The sequence below is a fragment of the Olea europaea genome, chromosome 8, assembly GCF_002742605.1.
Source record: "Olea europaea var. sylvestris chromosome 8, O_europaea_v1, whole genome shotgun sequence".
Taxonomy (NCBI): Eukaryota; Viridiplantae; Streptophyta; class Magnoliopsida; order Lamiales; family Oleaceae; genus Olea; species Olea europaea.
The window spans coordinates 6922765-6941789 of NC_036244.1; the positions used below are offsets into that span (position 1 = coordinate 6922765).

A 19025-nucleotide genomic window follows, 5' to 3' on the forward strand; every position below is an offset into this window, starting at 1 on the left:
AATTAAGATTTTTTTTTTTAATTTGCTTGTAATATTATTTTATTGAAAAATGTGTGATTGAAATGATGTTAAAATACCGTTGAAAATTTTATTTTTTCCCAACTAATGGAGCTCAAACAAGGGCTAAAGTAGAAAATGTACAGTTGTAAAAATTCTTTGGTGGCATGTGTGCGCCTGTGACATGCGAGATACACACTGTAATTTTTTTTTAAACCGGTAAATCACTACCTAACCCAATATTTCAAGCCCTTTTTTTTTTTTTTTTTTTTTTTTTTTTTTTCAAATCTTATCAATATGTAATGGATTATGTAAATGGTAATGTACAATAATTATTTTCTTTAATTAATTATCTCGATTAATTATATTTGTACAATGAACATTGCTATATGTACATTAAGTTTTACGTAATGTGTTACGTAATGCTAGATGTCATTCTATCATTTATCAATTTAAAATATAGTCAACTTTTTCATTCAATCTTTTCCTTTCATGCATTTTATGTAATCTTTTATGTACAAATAGCATAATCTTTGCACAATACTTTTTATTACATACATCACATTTTAATTATATTAAATATCTACCTCTATTCATTATCAAACTCATATCTGTAACTTTTTTTCATCGCATTGTTATTATGACATTTCATTGATTAGAAAAGCTTGTCCTTAATTATGATTTTCGTCCAAAAAATATGTTAATGTGCTTTAAAATAAGGGTTAAATATTTAATCTATTTTAGAACTATGATTTGTTTTGCTTATTTGAAAATGTAATGACCAGATGAGTCTTTTTATTCTTATCTTATAAAAAAATTTGAAGAGAAACCTTAATTAGGAACAATTTACGTTAATTTGAGAATAAGAATGTGATAAAAAAAAAAAAAAAAAGGCTTGAGACATAAATGTGATAATGTGTAAAATTATGAATCTTTCATGTAATTAAAATATAGTCTAATTATTAAAAATCGTGGTGTTTATATATTTAGCCTTAAATCGATGCTACTTAAACTATATCCTTAAAAGAAATTACCAATTAAATGACGAAAATGTCAATGTATTCTTTGGAATTCATACGTGGCACGTTTACTTGGTTAATTATAGTCACCTAGGATTAATATGCATCAAAATATTGTAATCGAATTAGTGGAGTAGGTGAACGCGGAGGTCTTTAGTTACGAGTTCAATTCCCTTTACCAACATTTCTTGGTCGAGCGTGTCGCACAGGACTTGCCTAGTGCGATTTACTTGATTGACGTGATTTGCAAGCTATTGCGTTATTCTGAGAGTTTACCCAATACACACCTGAAGGGTAGCGATTATAAGTTCTCCCGTCATTAAAAAATAAAAAAATTATGATTAGACTTTCCCCTACTACTTATTCATTAAACTAAAAAAGGTAATACATTGATCACTTAATTATTGAAATGATTACTTATTCATCACTTGTTTAAAATTAGTTACTCTTACTTGACGAAAATGTCGACATGATAGACATGACGGAATTCTTACTAGATATGTTTACTTGTTAACAACACCTACAATTAAAATGCACGTTTACTTGTTTGAGTGCGAAAACTATTTTCCTTCGTGTAAAAAATAAAATTCCGAAATCAATATCACAATTGTCCAAAAGAAAATCTTCAATTCTAACCTTAACCTTAAACCAATCAAATTTATTTTAATAACGACGGATAATTCGGCAACCACATCTCACAACTATGGAGCTATGCCCCCTACTTGGGATCCATTTTATTTTAGATGTATTTTTCCATCTCAACTATACATTCTCTAATAAAATAATATTACATATAAATTTAAAATCATTCCTTCTTTTTTAACCACATTATTCAAAATTCACTTTTTTAAAATACATTTTTTCCCCAAAAACACATTTTAATGGATTCCAAGCATGGTGCATATGTTATTATGGACTATTGTATGTTTAGAAAACTGAGGATAGAAAATAATCAAGAAAGAAGTAGGGATGGATCTAGGATTGAACTGAAAGCCGGACTAATACGTGGAAAAAATTAAATTTACACAAAAAAAATAATAATAATTTATAAGAGAAAAAATTACACCCAAAAAAAATTATACTATGAAAGTATACTGGAGATGACTAATGGGCGTTTGCACAAGGCAACTATGAAAGTATACTGGAGATGAAGACGAGCCACGAAAAGAATGGGGAAAGGCTATGCAACTTTTTGAAAATACAAAATCAGAAAGCTACAAGGGCAAGGAATAGAATAATGGTTAGAGGATCAGTTCCATTTGCTGCTCCAAAGCATTAGCATAAGAATTCTGATTTTTTAACAACTTTTTGAAATGATTTTTTAACAGGAAGGAAAAATGTGCTCGCTCACACTAGCAAATGCGAGTTTTAATTTGATGTGTTGATAAGGTAAACGTACTTCTTAACGATTCCGTCGGTCATATGGACATTTCCTTCAAGCATGAGTCATTCACTTCAAACAAGTGATGGATAGGTAACCGTTTGAATAGTTTATTAATAATTGATTACATGTTTTTAGTTCAGTGAATAAGTAGTAAAAAAGGAAAAAGTTTAATGACCATAATCTGATGCGTTTTATCCAATGTGGCCACATTTATTGGGATTTGGGGTCAATATACTAAATACGAATTTGGAAACGACAGTGTTTTATTCAAGTGAAAACAACCCCATTTTGCTTTAGTTTTATTGAATAAATTGTAATAGGAATCAAGAATATTTTTTCTACATATAAATTTAAAATCATTCCTTCTTTTTTAACCACATTATTCAAAATTCACTTTTTTAAAATACATTTTTTCCCCAAAAATACATTTTAATGGATTCCAAGCATGGTGTATATGTTATTATGGACTATTGTATGTTTAGAAAACTGAGGATAGAAAATAATCAAGGAAGAAGTAGGGATGGATCTAGGATTGAACTGAAAGCCGGACTAATACGTGGAAAAAAATAAATTTACACAAAAAAAATAATAATAATTTATAAGAGAAAAAATTATACTATGAAAGTATACTGGAGATGACTAATGGGCGTTTGCACAAGGCAACTATGAAAGTATACTGGAGATGAAGACGAGCCACGAAAAGAATGGGGAAAGGCTATGCAACTTCTTGAAAATACAAAATCAGAAAGCTACAAGGGCAAGGAATAGAATAATGGTTAGAGGATCGGTTCCATTTGCTGCTCCAAAGCATTAGCATAAGAATTCTGATTTTTTGACAACTTTTTGAAATGATTTTTTAACAGGAAGGAAAAATGTGCGCTCACACTAGCAAATGCGAGTTTTAATTTGACGTGTTGATAAGGTAAACGTACTTCTTAAGGATTTCGTCGGTCATATGGACATTTCCTTCAAGCATGAGTCATTCATTTCAAACAAGTGATGGATAGGTAACCGTTTGAATAGTTTATTAATAATTGATTACATGTTTTTAGTTTAGTGAATAAGTAGTAAAAAAGGAAAAAGTTTAATGACCATAATCTGATGCGTTTTATCCAATGTGGCCACATTTAGAGCCAGTTTGGGAATGATTTTGAGAATTGATTTTTTGACCGTTAGGAGAAAAGTGGGGTCCACTTGTGAAAGAAGAAGTCAAATATGACAGCTGAAATAGTGAAATAACGATAAAAAAATCAATTTTTTAGGTGAAAAAATCGGGCCCAAACAGGCCCTTATTGGGATTTGGGGTCAATATACTAAATATGAATTTTGGAGTATGTTGACGATTTCGTCTAAATTGGAGTAAAGAATTTTAGTAGTGAGTCAATACATATGGCAAAAATTGTATATCAACCGAATTTGCAAACTTTACTTTTGATAATTTAGTTCCCGACTTTTAAAATTTATGATGATTTAGTCACTTATCAATCTTTTTGGTAGGGTGTATGCATTGTCGGGAACTTAAGCTTTAGAATTATCGAGAAGGTGATTAATTTATAACAATTCTTTTTAATCAAACTTATCTTTTCTACTCACATTGTAAGATCCACAAATACTATTGATCTCTCATTTTTTTTTATCTATTTATAATTTAATTCGATTATAATCACTTTTATCCCCTATTTGGTTAGAGGGAAAAAAAATGAAATTAAATTTTTAGTAGATTTTGATAAAAGTTAATAATCGTCGAATTGAAAAATTAAGAATTTCATGAAATGTGTAATTAAAATTAATTATTGAATTTGACTTAAATATCCAATCTACTTATAAAGCTAAACCGAACAGAGACTTAATATTAAATTGTCTTGGCTCTAACCATTTGTTATTTTCTCTCAAGTATAAACTTAATAATTAGTGAAAATTACATAAATCAAGTATTTTAAACTTTTTAATTCAAAATTTAAATTTTACAAGTTTTTTTCCCCAAAAATCAGATGATAATTAAAATTTGAATTAAAAAAAAATAAAAAATAAATTAAACACCCATCCACACCCCATTACAATTCCCAAACCCTAAATCTCTATCGCGTCTCGAGTTAATTGTGCCAATGGTCATTGAATTTAGGTCTATGTCTTTGATTGGCCAATGACCTTAAAAATGTCGAGTTTTGGTCACTGAATTTTGAAAAATGTTGAGTTTTGGTCACTAAACTTATATTCATGTCCTTGATTGGTCACTGAATATTAAAAAAATATCAAGTTTTGATCACTAAACTTAAATCCATGTCTTCGATTGCTCATTGAAATTTAAAATGTCGAGTTTTGACAACTGAACTTTGAAATATGCGGTACGTTACTCACTAGCATATCTATTTAACTTTGAAAATTATTGAGTTTACAGTGAATAATTACAATATTTTTCAAAGTTTAGTGAGTAATATACAATATTTTTTAAAGTTCAATGAACAATGTACAATATTTTTCAAAGTTCAGTAGTCAAAACTCGACATTTTAAATTTTAGTGAGCAATCGAAGACATAGACCTAAATTTAGTCTTCAAAACTTGACATTTTTCAAAATTCAGTAATTAAAATTCGATATTTTAAAGTTCAGTGATCAATCAAAGATATGAACCTAAATTCAACGATCAAAAGTCAATATTTTAAAGTTCGTGGCCAATCAAAGTGATAAACCTTAACTTTAGTGACATTGGAACAGTTAACTCTCGCTTCTCTCTCAACCCTCCTTTCATTATCTCTCTCCAACAGAGGGCATAGCATTTACCATTAGATACGGTGGCGACGCACCCCTTTGAGATGTAGATGCAGCGCTTGCGCATCTGGGAAAATGTCGGGATTGTCATGTAACGAGGAATCGGGAAAGAAAAGGAAGAAGAAGCAAACGGGGATGGAAGATCAGCAGTCCAAGAACAGAAAAAGAAGGAGGCAACCAATTTAACTGAATTTCGAATTTGGAAACGACAGCGTTTTATTCAAGTGAAAACAACCCCATTTTGCTTTAGTTTTATTGAATAAATTGTAATAGGAATCAAGAATATTTTTTTATCTGTTAAGCGGTGAAAGTATGACTTTAATTTGTTGTTGGAATTGAGGCTATAATAGCCCATGTGCGTAGTGGAGAGGAGTGTATTGTTTTACCAGATTTTCAGTGAAATTGTGATTGAATCAACAACTTTTCTCCCTTCTCTCTTGTTCGTTTTACATCATTTATCTTATCTCCTTTCCATTTTTCTTTTACTTGGTTACCATTTCAGCTGGTTTAGCTGGGAAATTTCATTAATCGATTTGTTGAAGCTTAAGGTTGTGAGTTGAAATTCAGCTCGTGACAAATTGGTATCAGAGCGGGCAAATATACTGGGCAATTGAAATTATGGACACACGAGCTAATGCAGCTGATGAGCATCTGAAGAAACTGGATCTGGAAGTAGTTGATTTGGGTATAGCTTTTAAAGTTGTTACCAGCAGGCTTAAGAACAGACTCGAATCCATAGATCAATCCCTTCAAGTGCTGGGTCATTGGCAGGAGAGAACAGAGGATGTTGTGCTGGATTTGAACCAAAAATATTAGAAGGTTGTTGCATTTACGGCCAAAATTTTTGTTGACTTGAAAACCAATTAGAAGTACAAAAGGATAGAGGCATATATAGATGATTTTAAGTCCGAGAGTGTGACTTATACACCAGGCGACAGTAGTAATAAGGCTAGTGTCATCACCAGAGGTGAGTTCAAATGGAATATAGGTTGCCCAAGATCTATTTTCCTCATTTTGAGGGAAAGAATCCCACATAATGGCTGAGAAAAGCTTGAAAGTATTTCCACTTGTACTAGGTACATGAGGAACTGGAAGCGGGAGTAGTAGAAATGTATTCAAGGGAAATGCTGACATCTTGTTTGACGGATTCATCGCAAGCCATCCTAGGGCTGACTAGAACCTATTCAGTGAAGAACTCTGTAGGAGGTTTGTAAAAGCCACTGGTGAAGAAGTGGTAAAGAGCTTTAGCAAAATCAAACAATTGGGCTCTATAGAGAAATACCAGGAGAAATTCGAGGAGTTGAAATCACAGGAGTTTAGTGAGTAATATACAATATTTTTTAAAGTTCAATGAACAATGTACAATATTTTTCAAAGTTCAGTAGTCAAAACTCGACATTTTAAATTTTAGTGAGCAATCGAAGACATAGACCTAAATTTAGTCTTCAAAACTTGACATTTTTCAAAATTCAGTAATTAAAATTCGATATTTTAAAGTTCAGTGATCAATCAAAGATATGAACCTAAATTCAACGATCAAAAGTCAATATTTTAAAGTTCGTGGCCAATCAAAGTGATAAACCTTAACTTTAGTGACATTGGAACAGTTAACTCTCGCTTCTCTCTCAACCCTCCTTTCATTATCTCTCTCCAACAGAGGGCATAGCATTTACCATTAGATACGGTGGCGACGCACCCCTTTGAGATGTAGATGCAGCGCTTGCGCATCTGGGAAAATGTCGGGATTGTCATGTAACGAGGAATCGGGAAAGAAAAGGAAGAAGAAGCAAACGGGGATGGAAGATCAGCAGTCCAAGAACAGAAAAAGAAGGAGGCAACCAATTTAACTGAATTTCGAATTTGGAAACGACAGCGTTTTATTCAAGTGAAAACAACCCCATTTTGCTTTAGTTTTATTGAATAAATTGTAATAGGAATCAAGAATATTTTTTCCTGTTAAGCGGTGAAAGTATGACTTTAATTTGTTGTTGGAATTGAGGCTATAATAGCCCATGTGCGTAGTGGAGAGGAGTGTATTGTTTTACCAGATTTTCAGTGAAATTGTGATTGAATCAACAACTTTTCTCCCTTCTCTCTTGTTCGTTTTACATCATTTATCTTATCTCCTTTCCATTTTTCTTTTACTTGGTTACCATTTCAGCTGGTTTAGCTGGGAAATTTTATTGAAATTCAGCTCGTGACAAATTGGTATCAGAGCGGGCAAATATACTGGGCAATTGAAATTATGGACACACGAGCTAATGCAGCTGATGAGCATCTGAAGAAACTGGATCTGGAAGTAGTTGATTTGGGTATAGCTTTTAAAGTTGTTACCAGCAGGCTTAAGAACAGACTCGAATCCATGGATCAATCCCTTCAAGTGCTGGGTCATTGGCAGGAGAGAACAGAGGATGTTGTGCTGGATTTGAACCAAAAATATTAGAAGGTTGTTGCATTTATGGCCAAAATTTTTGTTGACTTGAAAACCAATTAGAAGTACAAAAGGATAGAGGCATATATAGATGATTTTAAGTCCGAGAGTGTGACTTATACACCAGGTGACAGTAGTAATAAGGCTAGTGTCATCACCAGAGGTGAGTTCAAATGGAATATAGGTTGCCCAAGATCTATTTTCCTCATTTTGAGGGAAAGAATCCCACAGAATGGCTGAGAAAAGCTAGAAAGTATTTCCACTTTTACCAGGTACATGAGGAACTGGAAGCGGGAGTAGTAGAAATGTATTCAAGGGAAATGCTGACATCTTGTTTGACGGATTCATCGCAAGCCACCTAGGGCTGACTAGAACCTATTCAGTGAAGGACTCTGTAGGAGGTTTGTAAAAGCCACTGGTGAAGAAGTGGTAAAGAGCTTTAGCAAAATCAAACAATTGGGCTCTATAGAGAAATACCAGGAGAAATTCGAGGAGTTGAAATCACAGGTAGTGTTGGCATTAATCCATGTTCCAGAGTCCTATTATATTGTTATATTTACTAATGGTTTGGGAGGTTTCGATCAATGGTTAAGATGATGAAATCAAGTACTCTAGCTAAGGCATTTGAGGTGGCTAGTTTGCAGGAGTCTATCGTTAAGGCCATCCAAAAATTCCAAAAACCAAAAGGGTCCACACCAATCTAGTAGAGCCCCTACTCTTCTAAACCTCCTGAAGAAATTAAAGCTAAAGATCCCTCACCTAAACCCAATAAATCACCAAATGGTTATAAGACCATAGTCCCACTGATTTCCAGGCTAAAGGGAACTTGGGACTCTGATACAAGTGTGATGAAAAGTACATTGTGGGTCATGTGAGTTAAAACAAGTCCCTAAACTTTATTTTGGTGGATGAAGTAGAGGAAGAAAAGTTTGTGGAGAGAGGGGAGTCTGAATCAGAAGGAGAATAAGTGATGAAAATTTCCATTAACACATTAGCTAGGAGCCCCAAACATAGAACAATAAGAGTGCCAGACGCATTGAAGGAGAGGAAAATATCTATTTTGATAGATATTGGTAGTACTCATAATTTTATAGATGAAGGATTAGCGAGAGAGATGAATTTGTCTATTGATGGAACTAAGACATTGACAGTCGGGGTAGCAAATGGTTAGAAATTGGAGAGTAAAAGCCTCCACTCACCCTTGACTTGGAAGGTACACAACGGGGATTTTCAATACAATCTCAGGACCTTGAAGTTGGGTGACGGTGACATGGTACTAGGGGTGAATTGGATGAGTCAATTTAGCCCAACATGATTGACTTTGCCAAGGGACACATCAGGTTCGGGCATAACCTGGAGGAAGTAACCTTGAGTAGTGAAGGCTCTGCACAGCTAGTTAGGATGGTAGAAGTAGAGAAAATGAAGAAACTCTTTAAGAAGCACATCTATGGAATTGGTGGACAAGTATACACCATCACTGGGGAGAAACTTGAAAAGATTCCCATGGGGATTCCAGAAGTGATTGAATAATTCCCTGGGGTTATTTGAAGAACCCAAGGGATTATTTATCCCTAGGTCTCACCACCATCACATTCCACTGAAGAAGGGTATACAACCTTTCCAGATCAGGCCATGCAAATGCCCTTTTATCCAGAAATCTGAAATTGAGAGATTGGTTAAGGAAATGCTACATAGTGGCTAACAATCTAGCAAGAGCTCCTTTGCCTCCCCTGTTCTCTTGTTGAAAAAGAAAGATGGATCAGGGTGGTTTTGCATGGACTACATACAATTAAACAGCTTAACTGTTAAGGACAAGTTTTCCATGCCAATGATTAATTAACTAATTGATAAGTTGAATGGGACAAATTACTTCTCTAGAATTGACCTTCCGTCTGGCTATCACCAAATCAGAGTGGTTGAATCTAATATCCGCAAGACAGGTTTTAAGACTCATCAGGGTCTTTATGAATTCAAAGTGATGCCATTCAGCCTCACTAATGCCTTTGCTACATTTCAAAGCCTCATGAACGAGGTATTCAAAAGGCAATTAACAGATTGTGTCTTGGTATTTTTTTATGACATCCTGGTTTATAGCAAGGACTTAACTACTAATTGCCAACACCAAAAATTTGTACTTGAAGGTGATTGGATCTTTCTTAAGCTGCATCCATTCACTCAACAATGACCTACTCGTAAACTAAATGCTAGGTACTTCGATCGCTACCAAATCATCAAAAGGATTGGAACTGTGGCTTATCAGTTAGCATTACTTGAGGGTTCAAAGGTCCATCCAATTTATCATATATCCTTGTTGAATAAGGAGCTTGGACATAATTCTATGCCGATCCTACAACTACTAGAGGAAAAACATATTCAGATCATTACCCTTTCTCCATTTGGAGTCGCATTTGTTGAAACGCTGGAACAATTCAGCAGTACAGTGACTCATTCATTGGTCAGATAGGCCACTAGAAGATGGGACATGTGAGGAAGTTGATTGGGCAAATTTGACCATCCTAATTGTGGCTCTTGAGGGCAATATTAAGGTGAGATGGAGAGTTGTTATGTAACAAGGAATTGGGGAAGAAAAGGAAGAAGAACCATCCGAGGAAGGAAGAACGGTGGTCCAGTAATAGAAGAAGGAGAAAACCGATTTAACTGAATTTCGAATTGGGAAATGACGGCATTTTATTCAACTGAAAACGACACAATTCTGCTTTTATTTTATTGAATAGATTGTAATAGGAAATCAATAACCTTATTTTATTTTTTAAGCGATGAAATTACGACTTTAATTTGTTGGTGGAATTGAGGCTATATCAGCCCATGTGCGTAGTGGAGATGAGTGTATTGTTTTGCTAGATTTTTAGTAAAATTGATGATTGAATCAACGGCTTTTCTCCCTCTTCTCTTGTTCGTTTTACATCATTTATCCTATCTCCTTTCTATTTTTCTTTTATTTGGTTACCATTTCAGCTAGTTCAGCTGGGGAACTTCATTGATCGATCTGTGGAAGCTTAACGTTCCGAGGAGAAATTCAGTTCGTGATAGGGATCTGCTGCAGTGATGAACGACGGGATCTGGGAAGATTTGTGTCCATTGCACACAGCGGCAGCGCAGTAACATTATGAGGTGGTGGAGATTTTTCGTGAGGTTGTGGCTGTGCTAATTAATTTTTGGGTGGTTTTTGTTGGTTGTGCTCTCCGTTGGCAGTGGTTGTCGCAGTGGTGGTGTCGATGTCAATGGTGATTGCTAGTTGTAGTCATGGTGTCAGTGGTGGTGCGACTTTTGTTGTGGATCTGATTTGTTGGTGTTTGTTGGGCCATAGTGGGGACAATTTAGTTGGATCATGTTGGCGGCGGTGGTTTTGGTAGTGGTTGTGGTGGTGATTTTGAAGTTGAAAATTATAGTTGTTGGAGGTGGTAGTGCCGTGGTGGATTAGGGTTGGATAGTGTCGGTGGTGGGATTAAGAGGGTTTGTGACCAATAATTTGGATTCTATGGACAAAAAATAACATGTGACCATTAAATAATATGTGATTTAAAAATTTAAGTTGTGGCTTATAAAATTTGTGGATGATTGATAAATAAATTGTGACTTATAAATTATTTTATTTGTGATCGATAAACAATTTGTGATCTATAAAATTTTGATTTATAACCGTAAAACATTTGTGACTAGTAAATTTTTGATTTATGATCAAGAAATAATTGTGACCAATTAATTCAAGAATTTGTGACCAAATTGTATAGAATTGTGACTTTAATATATTTAATTAATAAAATACATTTTTAATTAATTATTTTATAAATAAAATTTAATAATATCTGATTTTTAAAGTTTTAATTCTTATTTCTTAATTATGAAATGGGTTACAGTTATGTTATTAATGTTTATGTTGAGATGGATTGACTTATGGGATTGTAGTCCATTAAATTAGCATGTATACTATTCCTTTCGTCAATTATATAGGCTGAGTTTTTTTTTCCCCCAAATATAGAGTCATGTTTTTTAATTTAGAATATTTTGTTTTGTTCCTTTACCAATATATCCTTATTCAATTTTTTCCACTCAATATGTCAACTTCTTGAAATCATCCAAATGCAAACATTTCTCACTTCTTGAAAACATGAAATAACTCTCAATTCTTCTTCTTCAAATTAAATCATTCTAATTCTTTACTAATTTCAACAATAATTTACTACTACATACTGAAAATTAAATAAGGATAAATTAGAAATGATCTTGACAAAAATTAATTTTTTAATGACATTAAAGAAAATTTCTTAATTTGTGTGAAAAACAAAACAAGCTTAGATAACTAGGACGGAGGGAGTAATTCGGATTTCGTTATTTTCAGAATACATTTTTTCAAAACTCATTTTTAACTACACATTTTTTCATAAAGTTATATTACACTGTCAATTCAAAAAAATTTCTCATCTTTTAACCATACATTCAAAAAAAAAAAAAAAAAAAAGCTCTGTTCCAAAATATATTTTGTCTCAAAATCACATTAAAATGGAGCTCAAATAAGGGCTAGCAAATGAACGATTTCACTTGCTTGATGTTCATTGTCAAAAATATATGGAGCAACCTTTTTTTTCATCAAGTTAATCGATGGAATAATATCTTTTGAAATAACTGCAGTAAACTAAAATTGCTGTGATTAGAAATAATAAACACGAGAAACTGAAATTTTTTACATGATGGGTAAGTAGCTAACAGCATATCATCAACTTGGTAAGAAGTAGTAAGTCGACTGCTATGAACATAGCTTTTTTTTTTTTTTTTTGGTGTACTACTAGACGACGAGATGTATTGTCCGAGAGTACTTTGTCTCCTATACTTGAGACGTCCTCAGGCTGAAACACATGAAATCAAAGATCATTACTGGAAAGCTTCCGTGTGGGTAAACGCAAAGAAATGATAATGAGTATGAAGAAACCTTGCATATGGGTTCGGTGTTGAAACTTAAGCAGTGGCTGCAACCGGTTCTTCAGCCAACTGGGATCGGAAGGAGGGTGCATATGAGGTTCCGGTCACCATACACATTGTCAACACGTCCTGATATGAGAACAAAAAAATTGCTGTTCTTATTGATTCAATGAGGGTGACAAGGGAGACCACACAGGACAAATTTGGCTAAGCCCAAAAATAATAGGACGGTGTTACAGAGCTCGGGTTTAAATCCCGGGCTCCATTCCAGGCCGAAGTGGAAACACCTCGGCCGTTGATCTTCTGCACTTGGGGGGCCCGCCATCAAGATCGTGGGCAGAGGCTCTGCCACCTCTGCCCCTGGAACAGAACCCGGGATTTAATCTTGGGTTCTTCAGCATTTTCCAAAATAATACGGGGTAAAGACTTCAAAAAAAGTAAGTTTAAAAGTAAAAAATTTAGAATCAGATTCCATGCACCCAAACTTTTGATATTAGCCAGAACTTAATTAGAAGAAACTTCATTCTTAGTTCACAGTATATATTGGGGTCCAACCATTTTTCGGATGGATAAAATTCATAATTCATATTTGAGCAATACCAACTATTCTTACTCAAAACATTCTATAACGGCGTGAAAAAGATTGAACGTCGTTAACTAATTTATGACTTATCAATGAATAATTTGATATAGAGAGGAATACCATTGGCGTATTTAACTAAATTTATCATACAGACCTGTGGTTGGCCAGAACTTGGCATTCCTGAGCCAGGGAGCAGGGAAGGCAGCATATTCCCGGGAATATGGCTTAGTCCGTGCATCAGCCATGAGCAGTGATGGTGGATGCGGTGCCCCCTGGATTCATAACCTTATTTGTTCTCCAAAATATGTAAGAAGAAAACGGTAACAGAGGTGATCGGTAAACCCGTGTTTCATTAAATAGCAGCAAAGGTCGATTCAAGGAAATGCATTGTTACCTTGAGAACATTGTTATGAACATCTGCATTTCCTTTTTCAATTTGTGCGACTTCTTCCCTAATGGAAATAAGAGCATCACAGAACCTGTCTAATTCGGCCTCTGGACAAAATGAAGAAGAAAAATAAGTTAAAACCTTGGATGATATAGTCCAGTGGTATCTACCAAACATGCACATGATGGAGAAAATCATATTCAGTGTTTGTGTGTGTCTACATAACACAAGACTATAGCTTTTGTTTGTTTCACCTTGCTTTCACTTTCAGTTGGTTCAATCATAAGTGTACTCGGAACTGGCCATGACATTGTTAGTCCATGGTGTTAAGACATGGGGTCCATCTTAATAAAGTCAACTTTGTTAAGAGGAGTAGTCCAAAATTTTATAAGTTGGTCAATATTTCGGTAAACTTTGTTAAGATGGACCCCCAAATCTTAGTATGGTATCAGAGCCCATTAAGCTCCAACGAGCAATTCGATCCGATTATAAGTCTCAATTAATGATCAACGAATTGCAAGATTAGTTTGCTCAAATAAGCTACCATCTTGTGGGGGGCGTGTTAAGGGATAAAAATCCCACATCGGTTAAATACCGAAAATTGACCAATTTAAAAAGATTTTGGACTACTCCTCTTAACAAGATTGACCTTATTAAGATGGACTTCAAATCTTAACATGTTAAGGGATAAAAATCTCATATCGGTTAAATACCGAAATATTAACCAATTTATAAGACTTTGGGCTACTCCTCTTGACAATGTTGACCTTATTAAGATGAATCCCAAATCTTGACATGATATTAGAGTCCAATAAACTCCAATAAGCTATTAGATCCGATTATGTCTAAAAAATGAGCACATGAATTTCAAAATGGTCTGCTCAAAAAAACGAGCCATCATCTTGCGGGGGTATGTTAAGGAAAATAATCCCACATTGGTAAAATACTGAAATAATGACCAATTTAAAAATATTTTGGGTCACTCCTCTAAATAAGGTTGACCTTATTAAGATGGACCCCAAGTCTTAACATTGTATCAGAGCTCATGAAGCTCCAACGAGCGATTCGATCCGATTATAAGTCTCAGTTAATGAGCAACAGATTGCAAGATTGGTCTGCTCAAATAAGCCACCATCTTGCGGGGCGTGTTAAGGGATAAAAATCTCATATCGGTTAAATACCGAAATATTAACCAATTTAAAAGGATATTGAGCTACTTCTCTTGACAAGGTTGACCTTATTAAGATGAACCTCAAGTTTTAACACATGAAATCCAGTCCATGAGACGTTTAGCGACATCTTCAGGCTCAATTCCAGGAGTATTCTACAGTAAACGTCACTTGCAGTAAGGAAAAGAGATTGTGGAAATTGGAAGGAAACTCAGGCAGAATTACCTTAAAGCCCCTTAAGTCGACGATGAACTCATGAGCAACCGTACTATTGACACCATGGAAAAGGACAGGGTAGTGCTTCTGTTAATCCAAAGCATACAATATTAACAGGGGAAAGAATGATTGCAAATACTGTATTATATATTCTCTGAAGAATGAGTGTTCATGCTCAAATTCCAAAAAAAGAAAATGAGGTATCAATAGCATATCATGCCTGAAGCAAAGGGCAAGTTTAATGATGTTAAGTAAACATGAATTGAAAAAAAAAAAAAACACACACAAACACATTTTTCTCGGACAATGTGTAAAGGCCATGACTGTGCATAGGACCTCTCTGTTTTGGTCTTTCTTATGATTAAATAGAAGGCAAAACACGAGACGTAGCAGAAGGACGGATGAAAAGGAGACCTCCAATCGCTTTGCGATGTAGTTTGCATTCAAGATAGCAATCTTTGATGCTTCTGTTAATCCCTTTGACCCCATCATGGCAATGTAGGTGTATGATATTGGCAAAATGAGTGCAGAACCCCATGGTGCCGCAGAAATAGTACCTAGGGGCTGAGACTTGTCGGGGGCTGGTATGCCTCCTGTTGATATCTGCAACAACACAAAGAACTCAAAATATAAACCATAAAAAATGAAAAGCCACTTTGAACTTAGCCGTAACATAATATCTACTACATCCATGAAATGAATCGACTGAATTTTTCTTTACAGACCACAGGATGTGATGGTAGAAATGGTGCCAGATGTTTCTTCACACCTATAGATCCCATGCCAGGTCTACCTCCACCATGAGGAATACAGATTGTTTTGCAGAGATTGAGATGGCTAATTATCAGCACCAATAAATCCTAGGCTCGTCAAACCAACTTGTATTCACAAAAGATTTGATTAACACAGAGTAATTAGATTCAGATTTCAGGGTGCGGCATTGAAAGGAAAAGCAAAAGAAGCATCAACACAAAATTGAGAAATAGAGGAAAAAGGACAATGTTGCATTTGAATCAACGAGTAAAGAGAAGGTATACAAAAGCAAAAGAAGAATCAAGAAATGGGGCAAATCAGCACGAAGAAGGTGCTTGGCCAACATGACGAAAATAAATCAATAAAATAAACAAATAATTCTGAGCAACATTTCCAACAAAAGTCGTAAATAGCCAATAAAGGTAGATAATCAGGCACGTTTCTCCAATTTCCATTCTTAAATCTCTCTGAAAGAGTAAAAATAGGTTTGAAGCATGAAAGAAAGGTTCAAGAATATGTGGATATATTTTCTAGACATAATTATGACGTAAGAGGACTGTTTGATGACTAGAATGGGACAAATTAAAGTAGAAGAACGTGACTCAGTTATCTACCTGAGCATTCATGTTTGCTTCATCCATGTATACTTGACCACCATTGTCATGAATTATCTTACATATCTCATCGATGGCTTCCTCATAAACTCCTTGAGTTGAAGGATATGTAACCTGATTTGAGTAATTGTTCTAGAAATGCTTGATATTTGCAACTAAAAATAACTTCAAGAAACTAAATTATATATACCATAAGAGCAGCCAGATTTTCCTTATTTGCTTTAGAAGCCTTCCGTAACTCTTCAATGTTAATGTTTCCCTCGGCATCTGTTCCAACAGCAACAATTTTCATCCCACACATGGCAGCACTTGCTGGATTCTTTCAGTGTGCTGAAACTAGTGTAATACATACATCACGATGGTGGTCTCCTCTCGACTACATCACAAGTTAAATATAATAAGGGCAATAATAGAAAATGTTAAAATATACAAACTACCCTAATCAACCCTAAGAAGACGCCCTTGAGCAATGGTGTCATGAAGTGTCACATGAATATGAAATATTTTATAAGCCCTTTACTCAATTTAAAATCCTTGGATATCTTGAGAGAGAATATTCTCTTCTAGCTCAATACAAGGTCAGCTTTGAGGAGTAACATATATGATCTAGTACTATGAACACTGACTTTTGAGAAATTCTAAGATTTGTGATTGTACTACAACATCATATGATATGCACGAATGACCATCAATCCGGCATACTCGCCAGCAGCACCAGCATTGGGTTGCAGTGAGAATGAATCAGAACTTGTAATTGTACACAACATTTCACCCAAGTTCTTGAAAATTTCCTGAAACAAAAATATTGCAGTTCATTACTAACCATAAACATAAAATTTGAAATTTTACAATCACAAAAATTGATTTAGAGATTATATTTCAAGTGATTTATGATAACTTGGTAACCTGCAGTCTGTTCATTAGGAGCAAATGGGTGGAGGTCTGCAAAGGTAGGCCATGTCACTGGCATCATCTCAGTTGTTGCGTTCAACTTCATAGTACAAGATCCCAATGGAATCATGCTTGGCACAATGAGAGATCCCTTGATTGAAGCCTAGAAATGTATCTAAGAAGCTCGTGCTCAGTATGGTATCTGCAAAATCAAACTACAAGTTAGATTGCGTTGAAGCGACTTTGACCAAGATGATCAACTTTTACTTGGAAAGGCCATATGAGTTAAATATTGAATGAGTCAGATATGGGCTCTCCCTTGCAAGCCCTGGGAGAATGACATTTTGAACCTCTGACGCAAGAGATGCAGCAGTGAATGTCACCTAATAAACATAATAAGTTAATAACATATAAATACTTGAAAAATATACAGGCAACTAAAAAAAATCGGTCTTGCTATATGTACATTAATTTTGAAATCATGGATGACATTCTTGTGAGTTGGCAGTTTTTTATAGATTGATTTTAACAACACTTCAAATAATCAATGGCACAGATTTTGAAACTCATACAATGTCAACAACAATATCATCTAGGAGTGTACATCTAGATTAATTCAAAAAAAATTGTTACTTACAGGCTTGCCATTTGCAAAGACTTCAAAAAGCTTGTCCACATCTTCCAAAGTGGTTGTTTCATCAAAGGAAATGGTTATCTGAATGACAAGAATTTTGTTATCTATTTTCCCAATAAAGTAGTAATTTACAAATCGAGGAAACATAGATTTACACTTACAGTATTCTTGTCCACAATCCGCAAATTTATTTCGTTCTTATAAGTAACATCAACAATGATTTTTGAGTCAGTATACTTGACTTTCACAGTATCAAAGAAAGGAAGACCCTAGATTTCTACAGTCCCAAGTTTTTTCAGTCTAGCGACAAATGTTCCAGCCAGACCATGAACCCTTTGGGCAATGGTTTAAAGGCCTTCTGGTCCATGATAAACAGCATACATAGAAGCCATGTTTGCCAACAATGCCTACGAAAAAAGAAGATTATACTTTACAGACCTATTATAAAAATTTAGAATTTTCAGTGAATATGAGCAGATCTAGTATCATAATCAGATTAATAAAGCTAGAAGTGCATATAAGGTTGTGACTTAATGGCAATGACTGCCATTCATGTAGTAATTAGAACACAAAATTCCTTTCTCATCAATCTCCATCCAGTATTACATAAGAAGCAACTCAAGTACAGTTGACACCAAGTTCAAATTTGACATATTCAGCTTCAATGGAAAGACAACAGAAATTAAAGCTACCTGAGCTGTACAAATGTTGCTAGTAGCTTTGTCCCTATGAATATGTTGCTCCCTAGTCTGCATTGCCATTCAAAGTGCAGTCTTTCCCGTAGCATCAATACTGACTCCAATAATTCTTCCTGGCATCATCCTCTTATACTCTTGGGATGTAGCCAAGAAAGTTGCATGAGGACCTCCATAACCCATCGGAACACCAAACCTCTGAGCTGAACCAACCATGATATCTGCTCCCAACTCTCCCGGGGTTTTCAACATAATCAAAGACAACAAATCAGATGCCATGACAACCTTAACTCCATTGGTATGTGCATTCTTAATAAACTCCACGTAATCCAAAATCTCACCCTCAATTCCTGGATATTGAATTAAGACCCCACAAACATCCCCTGATTTATAATCAATCCTGTTTTAACATTGACAGTTTGATGAGTGCAATTCACTCATCAATTTAGCACCTTTAAATTTTAGTTTTCACGTTGTCGTTGAGCACATTTGAACGTTTTGATGCGGGTTTTCATATTGTTTTGCAACTTAGACAACTTTTAGG

At 34.7% G+C, this 19025-nt stretch overlaps 1 pseudogene; it reads right to left on the reverse strand.

The window, feature by feature from the left end:
* Positions 1 to 12574: 12574 nt before the first annotated feature.
* On the reverse strand, positions 12575 to 18775 carry LOC111398678 (annotated as a pseudogene).
* Between the last annotated feature and the right edge of the window lie 250 nt (positions 18776 to 19025).